Below are 15,426 nucleotides of genomic sequence, written 5' to 3' on the forward strand. Positions count from 1 at the left end.
GAACTTATCTACAAACAAAGCATTCAAGGGTACAGTATTACTTTCATTTCATCGACCATGAATCTGATTATCTTTAGTGCCATATCTTTTTTCTCATTTGTTGGTGATATTTATTTTTAAGTTTGGATACAGATCTTATAAAATCTAAAGTAACCCAATTACATTCCATCCATTTGTGTTCTGATATGCATGAAACAAGAAGTCATAAAAATTCTTGTTTTGTTTATATGGACTGAGACTGTCATAGATTAAGTCTGCCTTGTATAATCATGTCTCAGTGAAGAACAGAGTTTATTGCATGTGGCAGAATAAGCAAACATGCAGAATTGAAGTTGAATATAACTGAATTATTATGATTGGAAAGAAGAAGATATTTTAGAATTTTCTGAAATAGACATACTTAATAAATGGACAATTTTCATTATTAAGTATTATCTGAATATGAATATCTTGGTTGTAGTAAAATAAATTTAGATTTTTGGGTTAGAAGATTCTTAAATTTTTCACATTGAATGACCAAATACTTTACTTGAAATTCATTAGTCCTATTGGTTCACTATTCTGTTAACATTAATAAGTATCATTACTTGATTCATTGATATCATTATCAACTCTTTTTAGGCACTTTATTATTTTCTATGATTTTACTTCCAATCATATTTACTTCTGAAAATCCCTTGAAGTGCACATTTTATTTCCATATTTTCAAAAGGCCCTCTAAAATCTAAACTGATTTTGATTGATTTTTCATGGTGTAGATGGCAGTTTTCCAAATGTTATCCATGAGCAAATATGTGTAATTGGTAAGTGATATCTTATAAGGTCTCCTGTGGTGGTTGGAATATGCTTCACCCATAGTGAGTGACATAGGCAATGTGGCCTTTTTGGAGGAAGAGTGTCATTGGGGGTTGGGCTTTGGAGGTCTCTCCCTTTACTCAGGCTCCACCCAGTGTGAAAGAGAGATTTCTCATAGCTGCCCGACTTCTTTTCGCTGCCTTTGGATCAAGATGTAGAACTTTCAGCTCCCTCTAGCACTGCGTCTGCTGCCATTCTTACTGCCAGGATGATAATGGACTGAACCCGTGAAACAATAAGCCAGCTCCAAGTAAATGTTTTCCTCTATAACAGCTGCCTTGGTCATAGTTTCTCTTCACAGCACTAAAACCCAAAACTGAGACATTTCCACACCCTTACAAAAGAAGAAATTCCTTATGTACTTTACAGATATGAATATGATATTGATATAGGTAGATGATCCTGAATCATTTAGATGCATTCAAAGTACAAGGTCATGCAGACTTACCAGAGATCATTATAAGATTTTATGTGTAGAGGTTTGTAATGCCTCAGAGGGGGATGGTGAAAGAAAGGAGGTGATAGAGGGATGAGGAGGATAAAGAATGTGAAAGAAAAGGAAAAGGAGGAAAAGGTAAAATTGCACAGTGGAGGCAAAGGGAGACTCGGGTAATAGGCCACTCTGCAAAAATGTGATAACTAAGAGAAAACAAATTGTTCATTTAAGTGATTCTCTTGTCTCTAGCTGCAGATATAGCAGAAGATGGCCTAGTTGGCCATCAGTGGGAGGAGAGGCCCTTGGTCTTGTGAAGATTATATGCCCCAGTACAGGGGAATGCCAGGGCCAGGAAGTGGGAGTTGGTGGGTAGGAGAGCAGGGAGGGTATAGGGAACTTTCAGGATAGCATTTGAATTATAAATGAAGAAAATATCTAATAAAATAAAAAGAATAGTTCTACAAATATCTTGATTTGATATACTGGTTTCAGACAGGTTGGCTCCTGTTGATTAAGCTCATCAAGAGTGTGTGAATGATCTGTTACAGTAATCTTCCTAAGAAAAGGGATACAAAGTGAAAGCATTTCTGAATTTTCAATTTTACAAACTGAGTACAATACACTATTGCTGCATAACAAGTCACAAAACAGTAACTGCATTCTTTAAGAACTCACACAGCTGTAGGTTAGACTTCCAAGTGGACTAGGCTCAGATATTTTGTTCAGGGTCTCCTCAGGCAGAAATCACTTTATAGCTACCATACTAAGAGTTTATCAAAAAATTCTACTAGGAATCTACTTGAGCACATTAGCTTACCTGTAAAATCTTCCTTCCATGCCTTATTAATTTATGAGTAATTTTATTTATTATTACATTTTATGTAAACTGGTTCTCAAGAAGTAACACTAGGAGATAGATAGGTCTTGGGTGCCATTTTAAAAGTCTTCCTACTCTATTAGGTTTCATGTCTTCAAAGCCTATATCTTTCACCTGCTATACTGTACTATCTCAAGGAAGTACAGTGTACAGACTTCCTATAAAAATACAAGCATCTCACCATTGAAGGTAAGGTCAGCCAAATTTGTCATTACACTCAAAGATCCTTTGTAATTATTTCTATGTATACTAACAGTAATAATTTTTATCACTTTCTTTCTGCCTTGGAATCCAAGAGCTCTTCTCTAACTCCCTGCCTGATGCTTATACGGGAAACATGCTTCGCAGGAGCACATTAAAGAATAAATAAATAAATCATGTGTGTGTCAAAAAGAATGGTCAGAGCACCCAAGCACTCACCTGTGCAAAACGCTGAGTGTGTGCCTTTTTGAAGACATTGGGTGGTAAGGAGATAAAGGCCAGAACCCTCGCCTCAAGTCCTGACCAACTGAACTGGAGTTTCTCTTCCACAGTTTTTCATAGACTCTGGCTGATGGTAGGTTTTCACTTGAAATTGCCCAGTTTGTCGACTCATCTTCCTTCTGACTCTGTATTCCATTATCCTTTCCTCCTGGGAGAACCACCTTAATAAATCACTTGCATTAAAATCCTTGGCTCATGGTTTCCTTCTGGGATGATCCACCCTCAGACTTGGAGTACACTTTAGGCAGTTATCTGGAGCCAGAAGCATTAGGGGCTAGCCACTCTAAAAGTCCTCACCTGGCAGGGAGACTTTTTTAGGCAGTTTTGTGCTAGTTGCAAGTACGGCTCCTCTCTGGCCTGTCATTCAGATGCCTGCCTAAGAGCAGGAATGTGTTCTGAACACATGGGCCTAGTCTGCCTTCCTTTGGAAGTGCTATTGAAGATGGTGCCATGAATAGCATCGCTCAAAACATTCAATCACTAGAAACAAATGTATAGGTCTGCAAAATGAGTAATGAAAGTGATCCAAAGGTAAACATTGGAGAGACCAGCCTCTTGGTGTAGAAGGGGAGAGGGGATGGGGGAGGGTCTCACTGAGGGGGTTTCTATATCTACAGGGGATGTAGATAGATAGATAGGTAGGTAGATAGATAGATAGATAGATAGATAGATAGATAGATAGATAGATAGATAGATAGATAGATAGCCAGAGGGAATGGAGGATACCAATGAATTAAGTCCCTCTAGACTCAATAGGGCTGGCACACATATGTAATCTCACAGACTGTGGCAGCATGTACAGGACCTACACAGGTCTGTACCAGATGGCATCCTAGAAATAAAAGGTTGAAGTAGACACTGGCCTCCATTCTTAATGCAGAAGTTATTTCCAGTTGTTAGCTACCTATAAATTAAAAAATGAACTTTTCTCAAGGGAATCTTACTGCAGCTAGAACTCACACTTAAGGGAGGGTCCCATACTAGCACAGCAATAGATGGCCAACACAAAACGAACTCAACAGTATCTTTGGAAATTCTTTGTCTCCTATAGAGTATGGTTTTGGTATTGTCTGTGTTGTTGTTTGTTTGTTTGTTGCCTTATAGGTCCTTGGTTTTAAATTATGGTTTCTGGTTTGATTTTCTTTTGAGATTGCTTTCTGTGTGAATGTGTGTGTCTGTGCTTATATGGGTCTCTTGTCCTTTTTTTTTTTTTTTTTTTTTTTTTTTTTTTTTTTTTTTTTTTTTGGTTTTTTTTTTTTTTTGTTTTGTCCTATTCTGATTTCCTTAGAAACCTGCTTGTTTTCTACATCACCACCATGACCATGATTCCTGCTTTGGTAACATTTTCATACACNTTGTCTGTGTTGTTGTTTGTTTGTTTGTTGCCTTATAGGTCCTTGGTTTTAAATTATGGTTTCTGGTTTGATTTTCTTTTGAGATTGCTTTCTGTTATGGTCTCCAACTTTGAGTTTTTATGGGATTTCTCTATGCATGAAGTTTTTTTTTTTTTTTTTTTTTTTTTTTTTTTTTTTTTGGCTCTTTTTCTTGTTTGTTTTGTCCTATTCTGATTTCCTTAGAAACCTGCTTGTTTTCTACATCACCACCATGACCATGATTCCTGCTTTGGTAACATTTTCATACACACACACACACACACACACACACACACACACACACACACACACTTCATTTACAGAATAATATGGAAGATAAAAACGTGTCAATCTGTTTATCTATGCCAGGTTAGATATCCAGAGCTCCCTCTGATAACATCCTAATGGTATTATGCTGATGTGGCACTATTGCTAACCTCATATTGATATAGTCTTACTAATTGAAGTCTTTTCCTCTTCCTTTTTAAAACTGTTTTGTTAATTTATTGTGAATTTCTCATCATACTCCCCATTCTCACTCATTAACCTTTCATATCTGCCCTCTGTTCTTGCAACTTTCCCCTCAAAAGTAAATTAAAAAACAAAAATAAAATAATAAAATGAATAAAAAGATAAAAATAATCTCATTGTGGAAGCTGTGGTGTGTCACAGAGTGTCCTACAGTGCACCCTTTTGTCCACACTTCCTTACTTGCAAATGTTCATTGCAATGAGTCAAGGTCTGTGATTTCTGCTACACCATTAGTACTGGATTTTCACCGTGAGTTCTCTTAGGTATCCTGTTGTGCTGTGTCATGGAGATTTACAGGACCATCGCCTTCATGCAGTCCAGCAGTTCACAAGTGAGGTAAATGTTGGGGTGCGTCAACTCAAAGCCGTGCATCTGGGCCTGGGTTGTCAGATTACCAGTTCCCACAGACCTACACCATCAGGGCAAACTCTCCCACACTGCCCTGCCTAGGCTAAGAAAACATTGGAAATAATAACCAGCAAGCAAATATATATGGAGTAAGGTATGTATATGTATGTGTATGTATATGTGTATATGTATATGTATGTGTATGTGTATGTGTATGTGTATGTGTATGTGTATATATGTATATGTATAACGTATATGTATATTTATGTTTATTTATATGTATATACATAAAAGAAATAAATACCTATAACTCATTGTTGTCTAACTTTAATGCATTCTTTACAGTGTAGTACAAGGGAATTACATTTAAGAAATTACATCATCATGATAACATTATGATAAACAGAAATTATAATATTAGGTAAAGTAATAATAGGTAATATAATTAATAGTAAGACTCCTTATCAACAACTAGGCAAAGCCTAATTGGAATACTTCACATGATGATTTTTCAACCAGGTTGATTTTACACATTACATATATGGGACCAATGCCTAGCAGTATTTTGGGCTGTTACTTTTGATAGAACTGTCATTGGCACCTAGCAGATAAAAACTAAATACTTAGAAAGAAAATTTAATGAATCATATTATTTCATATTTGACTAATTATATATTCCCATCACCATCTAAATCTCTATCTACATCTATGTCTAGATGAATTTGTACCATTTGGGTTGACAGAGCTAACCTCAAAACCTATAGATAATCTAACAGAAAACCCAGCACTAGGCATGAAAAACATCCTTTTGATCTATTTGTCAGGAGAGTCAAAGAGACTCAAAACACACAAATGAACAGGCAAACAAACAAACAAAAAACACAAAGCAAAAACAAAAGCATAAACTATTCCTGTGGTCCATTTTGGTTTCTAGAGGTTGAAGCTCACACTCCGTTGTTGAAAACACTATGTTTTTCACACAAGTCCCAGGATTCAAGCTGAGTCTGACATAAAAACCTCCTCACTGATGATTTGCTTTCATAATGCTGTGATGCCTATGATCCACAATAATAGCTTAGCAAGATATTCCTAAAAGGACAATAGTGGCACTCGTATCTTAGTAGTAACCCAAACTCCCTAATTGGCCTTAAGATTAGCCACAGGAGGGAAAGCCTGATTGCTACTGGAAACCCACCCAACTAGGTCTAGTGAATTCATAGATCACAGATTACTTATGTTGACCAAATTTCATTCTAAATCCTTACTCTTATTCCCACAGATGAATGTAGCTTTCAACCCTCAGCAAAGATGCTTCTTTTTATAACAGACAGACACCATTACAGAAAACCATAATAGATCACAGTGCAAAGAATGCAAAGAACGGATTGTACGATGTCCAGACCATTGGGAAAGGCTCAGAAAGATGGTAAATCAGAGAACCAGGAAGATTATGAGATTGTGTCTCTCAGAAAATACAGGGACACTTCACCCTTGAAACCACAACTGCATGGCTGCCTGAACCGGACCAGAACAGTGACAACAATGGATGTGCTAACACAGACCATGGAAATCTCACTGCTTCCCCCAAAACAAACAAACAAACAAACAAACAACTACAGTTGACAAATGGCTGTCTGAGAGAGAAAGAATTATTCTTTCCAGTGAATGGGTTCCCTATTTGCTTATCCAGTACTGAATGATCTGAAGTCAAACATACATGTGTAACTAAATGAACTAAGCAGATTGTATTTCTCTTTCCCTTTTCCCCTTTCCTTTTTCTTTCTATTCTCTCTCTCTCTCTCTCTCTCTCTCTCTCTCTCTCTCTCTCTCTCTCTCTCTCTGGCTCCCTCCCTCTCTGTGTGTGTGAGTGTGTGTGTATGTGTGTGTGTGTGTGTGTGTGTGTGTGTGTGTGTGTGTGTGTGTGTGTGTAAATCGGTCATGATGGGAGAAAATGAGTTCATGGATTTATGAGGGTATAATAAGGTTGGCATGAAGGAGGATGGAGGGAGAAAAGAGAAGAGAAAGAATTATATAATTATGTTTTAATTTTATAAATAACAAATTGAAAAATTCCAACATTTCACTCATGAGTTCCAGGACAGCCAGGGCTATACAGAGAAACCCTGTCTCGAAAAACAAAAACAAACAAAAAACAAAACAAAACAAAACAAAAAAACCAGCAAATACCACCAATGAGTCAGACCAGTTTTAAATACATGAAATCACATGGAACTTTTGAATTTAAATTTAATTATTATACAATGTGAAATTATTTTAAAACATAGCATATCAATGACCAATTTCACTTCATTAAATTCCACATACATCTTAGTTTTTTATATGTATTTTACATTAAAATATATAAAATTTTAAAATGAAGCATAATTTTGAAGCCTGAAAGAAAACGTTTGCATTGCTGTTATGTCTCTGAAATGTCCTATAAGGCAAAGCATAATGCTAACAACAGAAACAAGCCCAAACTGAAAGGTCAATACCAAGGTTGAGAAATTTAGGTCAACTTTGCTGTTGTTGTTCACTTTTTTTTATTAGATATTTTCTTCATTTACATTTCAAATGCTATCACCAAAGCCCCCTATACCCTCTCCCTACCCTGCTTCCCAACCCACCCACTCCTGCTTCCTGGCCCTGGCATTCCCCTGTACTGGGGCATATAATCTTCACAAGACCAAGGGCCTCTCCTCCCAATGATGGCTGACTAGGCCATCTTCTACTACATATGCAGCTAGAGACACAGCGCTGGGGGGTACTGCTTAGTTCATATTGTTGTTCCTCCTAGAGGGTTGCAGACCCCTTCAGCTCCTTGGGTACTTTCTCTAGGTCCTTCATTAGGGGCTCTGTGTTCCATCTAATAGATGACTAAAACCATTTAATACCAGAGCTAGAGGTACAGAGAAACATGTGGATGCATATGGATCCAGTGTCAACTGAACCTGGTCCTAGCAAGAGCAAAATAAATAAATAAATAAATAAATAGACAAACAAACACTAAAAAAAAAAAAAAGAATTTGTAACATGATCCAGAGAGATGACTTTCACGCAATTGTTCCTAATGATACCAATAGCAACATTTTACAAATTACACTACAAATTTACAATTAGTATAACAGTGATTATAAAGTGACCTACATATATACTATTTTCACAATAAATGCAGTAGAGATCTGTCATTCTTTTATAAACATACCTGCTATTATGCTCCTAGAATCACACATGTGGTTCCTTTTGTAGAAATGACCATAGTATCCATAGACACTGATTCTGAGAATATTGGTAATTGGTTTGAATGAATATGCCCTCATAGTCTCATGAGGAGAGGCACTATTTGAAAGGAATAGAAACTGTGACCTTATTGCTAGGTGTGGTCTTACTGGAGGACATGTAAGCCCAGGTGTGCCCTTGCTCTCTCCCACTCTTGCTCTCACTCTTGCTCTCTGTCTCATCCTCTCTCTCCCCATGCTGTCTGTGGATCCAGGTATAGAATGCTTAGTTATCTCTCCAGCACCATGTCTGCCTGCCTGTCTGCAACCATGCATGCTATTATGACAAAAATGGACTGACACTCTAAAGTGAAAGCCAGCCCCAATAAAATCACATCAATAAAACCCCATCTAAGACAGTAGGAGGGATTGTGGTATTGCTGCGATTGGCCCAACCATGCTTTTATTTGGAAGAATATGGAACATTCTGGGACTTTGGATTAGAAAAAGCAATTGAACACTTTAAGTGGGACTTAACGGGCTATACAAGTAAGAGTAGGAAAGATAAGGCGCTGATGGTGATTTGAACTGTGGGGACCCAACTCCAGAAGTTTCGGAGGAGAATAAGATTAGCATGTGGCCTATACACCAGTCTTGTACTATTTTAGCAAAGAATGTGTCTACTTTCTGCCCTTGTCCAAAAAAAAATCTGCCTGAGTCTAAATTGAAGAGCTATGGATTAATAGCTTTGGCAGAAGAAATTTCCAGAAAACCTGGTATTGACTGTATTGTTTGGTTATTAGTGTCCATGATTATACAGATTTATAATGAAAGGGAACAAGCTAAGCAAGGAAAAATACAGTATGTACAGTTTGAGAATAAATGGGCAGCAAGGATTATAAAGCAGCAAAGTTCTCTGCTCAAGGAGAAAACAGATTAAAGATGACCTTGGAGCTAAATGGAATAAAGAGAGTTACCTCAGGGCCAGACCCCACCCCGTTAAACTTCCAATTTGTGAAAATAAATTAAAGATAAGAATTCAAGGCTATCCAGGTCTACAGAGAACAGCCAATCTTAGGCAGTGGAGAAAATCACCAAAAGTAGAAAGTTGGTGAAAATATATTTGATCAAGGGGGCCATTTTTCAGCCCCAGGTAACAGCAGAACTTGGCAGTTTCAGTGATGTTGTTCTGGCTTTCAAGAAAAGAATATTTGAATCTCCATTTGCAACTAAAGAAAACTGGTGAGGCCAGGCATAGAGCAGGGATGTCCCTACAGGAACCCAGAAAGGCCATTGCATGAAGCTAGGAAGGTGAAGCCTTTCATGCCTTGGAGACCTCAAGATACTGAAGATATCAAGCCATGGTATACTTGCTGAGGGAAACTGCTAACAGGGAGTGGAACGAGAGAGAGAGAGAGAGAGAGAGAGAGAGAGAGAGAGAGAGAGAGAGAGNTGAAGATATCAAGCCATGGTATACTTGCTGAGGGTATCTGTTTATAGGGAGTGGAACGAGAGAGAGAGAGAGAGAGAGAGAGAGAGAGAGAGAGAGAGAGAGAGAGAGAGAGGAGAGAGAGAGAGAGTATGTTGCAGTCAACAAAGGACTTGGAGATGTGAAAATCACTTTGATATCAGACAGGGAGATTCAGAGTATGGAGTTTGCCCAACTGGTTTTAGCTCTTGCTTTGATCCTGGGACCAGTATCTTGTCATTATACTTTCTGTTGCAATGATAATGTATATTCTGTGCCATTGTATCTTGTATATATGTGACCTGCCTTTTTATTTTGATCCCACAGGGGATTATAATTAAGATACAGCCATGAGTTTCCAAAAAGACTTTGAACTTTTAAACAGTGACTGTGATAGACTACGAGGACTTTTGAAGTTAGACCAAATGAATTTTTCATTATGATATGAGTAAATCATAATGGGGGCCTATGGGAGCCAGAGAGTAGAATGTGAAACTCTGAACAGTAATCCAGAATAAATAAAATGTTTTCCTTGGTAAGAGCTGTTAATTTTACAGTGTCTTTTAACAGCAATTAAACTTGAAGACAGTTTTCAAGACTAAGAAAGAAGAGCTCACTGATAAGAGAATAGAGGGTCTTCTGATGTACTAAAATGTTCTACAATATTTTTGTGACAGTTACAAAACATTGGGAACAATCAGAAACCTCTAAATTAAACAGTTTACATGAATGAATATTACTACAGGTTGATTATATCTTAATAACATTATGACCGCAGAACAGTAGACATACATTTGTGTTTCGGTTTATAGATAATTTTTTTCCTTTACTGTAAACCCCTTAACAGTTTCTACAGTACAATACCTGGTCTCTCAGTATTAAAATTGTTTTCTTTATACTGGTAAAATTCTTGCTAGAAATTAAATGGTAATTGTGTTAGGCATATGAGTCAGGGCTAGTGAAATGAGATGTCCTCACTCTTGAGGGTGTCTAAACCACAAAGATGGTATACTTCCCTTTCTTTGAAATGTTTGCATCACATCCATCAGCCTTTCCTAATTTTTTTAAAAATCCTGTTCATGTTTTCATAGGTTTGTACATAAATAAACAGTTTTAGTAACATTACTATAAATGGTAATATTTTAAAATTTAAATATTATGCTAAACAACACTATATAAAAGTCCCAGAGAATTGGAATGTGAGAGGCTCCCAGGATTCAATGTAGATGATCATAGAGGAAATGCCCAACAGTGGGGAGATGGAGCATGAAGAGACAACCTCCAGTAGACAGATAAGGCCCCAAGTTGAGGGATAGGATCATCAAGTTACCTTCAAAATTTTTAACCCAGAATTGTTCTTGACTAAAAGAAATACATGGACAAAAATGGAGTAGAGACTGAAGGAAAGGCCATCCAGTGACTTGCTGTACTGGCTAGTTTTGTGTTAACTTGACACAGCTGGAGTTATCACAGAGAAAGGAACTTCAGTTGGAGAAATGCCTCCACAAAATCCAGCTGTAAGGCATTTTCTCAATTAGTGATCAAGTGGGGAGGTCCCCCTGTGGGTGGTGCCATCTCTGGGCTGGTAGTCTTGGGTTCTATAAGAGAGCAGGCTGAGCAAGCCAGCGAAAGCAAGTCAGTAAAGAACATCCCTCCATGGCCCCTGCATCAGCTCCTGCTCCCTGACCTGCTTGAGCTCCAGTCCTGACTTCTTCAGTGATGAACAGCAGTGTGAAAATGTAAGCTGAATAAACCCTTTCCTGCCCAACTTGCTTCTTGGTCATGATGTTTGTGCAGGAATAGAAACCCTGACTAAGACACTTGCCCAAATTGGAATCCATCCCACAGGCAGGTGCCAAACCCTGACACTATTTCTGATGTCATGCATTTGCAGACAGGATCCTAGCATGGCTGTCCTCTGAGAAACTCTACCAACAGCTGACAAAGACAGTTGCAGATATTCAGAGCCAACCATTAGACGGAGGTCAAGGACCCCTATGGAAGAGTTATGGAAAGAATTGAAGGAGTTGAAGGTTTTAGTTGTGGCACCCAGCGACTAAGTTACCATAGTTTCTGAACTAAGTTTCTGTAGTGTTTTCCTTCATGTGATGGCTTGCCTGGGTTCAAGAGAGAAAGCTACAGCAGCAAAGTGTGGACTTGCCGGATGTGCACCACAAAGGCCATGGGTATTTGAAGCATGGTGCTGGAATTTCCAACCTTAGGACAAGTGTTTTGTTATGTTAGCTAAAGCTGACAACTTACCAGGTACCCAGTCCACTTATGTATTGGTGTTTGAGAAGCAGGAGAGAAAATGAAGAGGGCCAATCTCCCAACTCAAAGGCAGGTAAGCAAGAGGAGTTTCTCAACTACTGGGGGAAGGTTATCTATTTTCAACTATCATTTGGTAGAGGAAAACCATCCACCTTAAAGACAACAAGTTTGTTTACCCACTTTGCTAATTATGACATTGATCCTGTCCAAACTTCCTTTCAAAAATAGCCTACATCTGTACATCTCAAGTCCACTGAGGGTGATATAAAAAAAAATTAAGCATCACAGTTACATCATATTTAAACTCATGGCAATTTGTTTTCTAATGAGTCCATGTGAATTAGTTGTTTTCCTATTGCTGTGATAAAACATTATAACCAAACTGTCTTGCAGGAGAAAGGTTTATTTGAGTTTCTGGTTCTAAGGGGGTTTTGAATCTATAACTGCAGTAAGTGGGATGCATAGAAGCAGGAACAGGGGTTGACAGCTCACATCTTGAGTCACTAGCAGGAAACCAAAAGAATAAGTGAGAAACTGCAAGTGATTTGCAACCTCAAACCCTGCCTGTAACCATGTATGTCCTCTTCTAAATATATTGAAACTGTACCACAAACTTGGGAACATGTTTTTAAACATTTGAACCTATGGAGAACATTCCCATTTAACTCTCACAGTGTTCATAAAGTATTAACCTTAAAAGTATTTATGGGTAGATTTATTTATATGGGTATATTTTTACTTATATCCTTTATGTTTTTGTTGTGATTTTTCCTTACATATTTCTTTTTTTAATTGGATATTTTATTTATTTACATTTCAAATGCTATCCCCTTTCCCAGTTTCCCCTCTGCAAACCCCTGTCCCATCCCCCTTTATCCTGCTTCTATGAGGGTGCTCCCCCACCCAGTTACCCACTCCCCCCTCACCACCCTAGCATTATTCTTGACTGGGGCATCAAGCCTTCACACAACTAAGGGCCTCCCCTCCCATTGATGCCAGATAAGGCCCCTTCAACTCCTTCAGTCCTTCTCCTAACTGGTCCATTTGGGGTCCCTGTGCTCAGGGCGATGGTTGGCTATGAGCCTCTGCATCTGTATTGGGCAGGATCTGGCAAAGCCTCTCAGGAGACAGCTGTATCAGGCTCCTGTCAGCAAGAACTTCTTGGCATCAGCAATAGTGTCTGGGGTTGGTGTCTGCATGTGGAATGGATCCCAGGTAGGGCAGTCTCTGGAAGGTCTTTTCTTCAGTCTCTGCTCCGTAAGAACCTGACCCTCTGTCAGTGGTACTTACTTCAAGATGTTCTCCCCTCCCCCTTTCCTCCCCTCTCCAATGAGACACTAAGATGCAGATCAATGCAAAAGCAAGAGGTTTAATTTCTGGCGAGTGGGGTCCACCTTCAATTAGTCCCTCAGGATGAGTTACAAAGAAGGCAACCCTGAATGGCTATTAAAGTAGTTTTTATACTTTTTAGGGTCACAGGTTACACCAGCAAGGTTACAGTTCAAACTTATTGGCTAGGCATATTGATCTTTAAATCTACTGTCTAGTAAATATGACACAAATTTGAACTCTACTTGGGACTTTCCAGAGGGTGACTATCAGAACATTCTGAGAATTTTTTACTCAAGGATGTGCCTGTAGGCAGAGAGTGGAACTTGACCTAACCTTGACTCCAGGTGGGAGAGGAAAGCTGTAAGGGGGGTGTGTGACTGGAAAACTCCTTAGGGTCCCTCAGCTCCACTCTTTGTCCCTGTATTTCCTTTAGACAGGAGCAATTTGGGTTAAAATTTTGGAGAAGGGTGGGTGGCCCCATCCTTCATCCAGAAGCCATGCTTAACCTCTGAATGTGGTCTCAACAGGCTCCCTCCCCTTTGTGGGAAATGTCATCCAGGTAGGGTCCTGGGAGGCTCTTGGTTTCCTGGCATCTAGGACTTTCTGGTTGTTACCACCAGTGACCATCACCCATTGCTACACTGTGGAGAGCTTTTGGGGCATCTAGGCCAGAATCTGACATTGGGCCAGGACAAGGAAGTGGGCTTAAGGCGGGAGTTTGACAGTGGGCCATGACAAGGCAGTACCTCAGGGAGGAATCTAATTTTAGGCTAGAAGAAAGAAGTAGGCTTCAGGCAAGAATGTGACTTTGGGCTAGGACAGGGAAGTGGGCACAGATATCTTGGTCCTCCTGATAAGCCCTTAGAAACAGTGATCACAGGAGTCTTCATGGGACTTTGTTTATTGCCCTGCTTGTTCCTTGACTATTTATGTTTTATTGTCTTGCTTATTCCTTAACCTAGAATTGACCTTACTACTTGCATATAGTTAAAACGGAACACTTCTAGGCCTCTTGTATAGCCAAGTACAATTAAAATGGCATAAAAGCAGATTGGAAAAAAATAAACCCACTTCAGCCTCAAAAGTGGCTAGGGTCATGCTACAATGTTGTCTAATTGTCTTTTTATTTATTTATTTATTTATTTATTTGTTTGTTTATTGAATGAGCTGGTTTGGTCACTACACACCTAGGTTCAAGTTCCTTACCCTCTGTATGTCTCCTCCATCTCCTCCCATACCTGATTCTTCCCCTCTTTTTCCCCTCCCCCTCTTCTATTCCTCCTAAGTCCCAACCACCCTGTACTTCAGTTTTCTGTTAAGACTAACATTTCGAAATAGAATTCACTGAACAAAGATGTCTGGCACAATAGCAATATCAATGGACATGTTAAAGTTGAAGGGGTGAATATTTGGTCATATCCCACCCCTAGACAGAAACTATAGGCAATTACTGACTGCTGAAAGTAGGAGAATTGGCCTCTCACAGGGACGCATTCCTATACTGGTTGTCCAATGCAGTATAGTCAGCCTTTCTTAGTTAGTGTTTCATTGCTGTGAAGAGACCATGTCTAAGGTAAGTCTCATAAAGGACTACATTTAATTGGGGCAGACTTAAAGTTTTATGGCAAGAAGCTTTGTAGCATCTAGGCAGACATGGTGCTAGAGAAATAGCTGGAAGTTTTAAATCCTGATTTGAAGGCAGGCAGAATGAAGCTCTCTTCCTTGGGCATCCAAGAGGAGATTCTCTGCCACACTGGGCAGAAACTGAGCATAGAAGCCTCAAAGCCCACCCACACAGTTACACACTTCTTGCAACAAGGTCATACTTCTTAGTGTCACTCCCTGGGCCAAGCATATTCCACAGTCTTAAAAGCATTTTCATACAGACAACAAAAATATCCATCACTGTAACAAAAAGAAAAAGAAGCAATAAAGTTGAGAAGTAGGGGAGTGGGGCATGGGAACAGTTTGAGAAAGGAGGGTAATTGGGAGAAGTTTAAGGGGGGAAAGGTTGGAATTCTATTTCAAATAAAAATATTTAAAAATCTATGGTATTTGGATTATATAGAGACCCATAGACATGTGAGTGTGTGTTTGTGAATGTGTGCTTTCCTTATAGATGAGTTTTTATACACAGAAAAATATGAGAATTTTAATAATCTTATTTAGCTGAAATTTTACCATTCTGAAAAAACTAAAAGAAATGGTCAACTAAGATAATGCTTTATGGTCTT

Source organism: Mus pahari, chromosome 11, assembly GCF_900095145.1.
Source record: "Mus pahari chromosome 11, PAHARI_EIJ_v1.1, whole genome shotgun sequence".
NCBI lineage: Eukaryota > Metazoa > Chordata > Mammalia > Rodentia > Muridae > Mus > Mus pahari.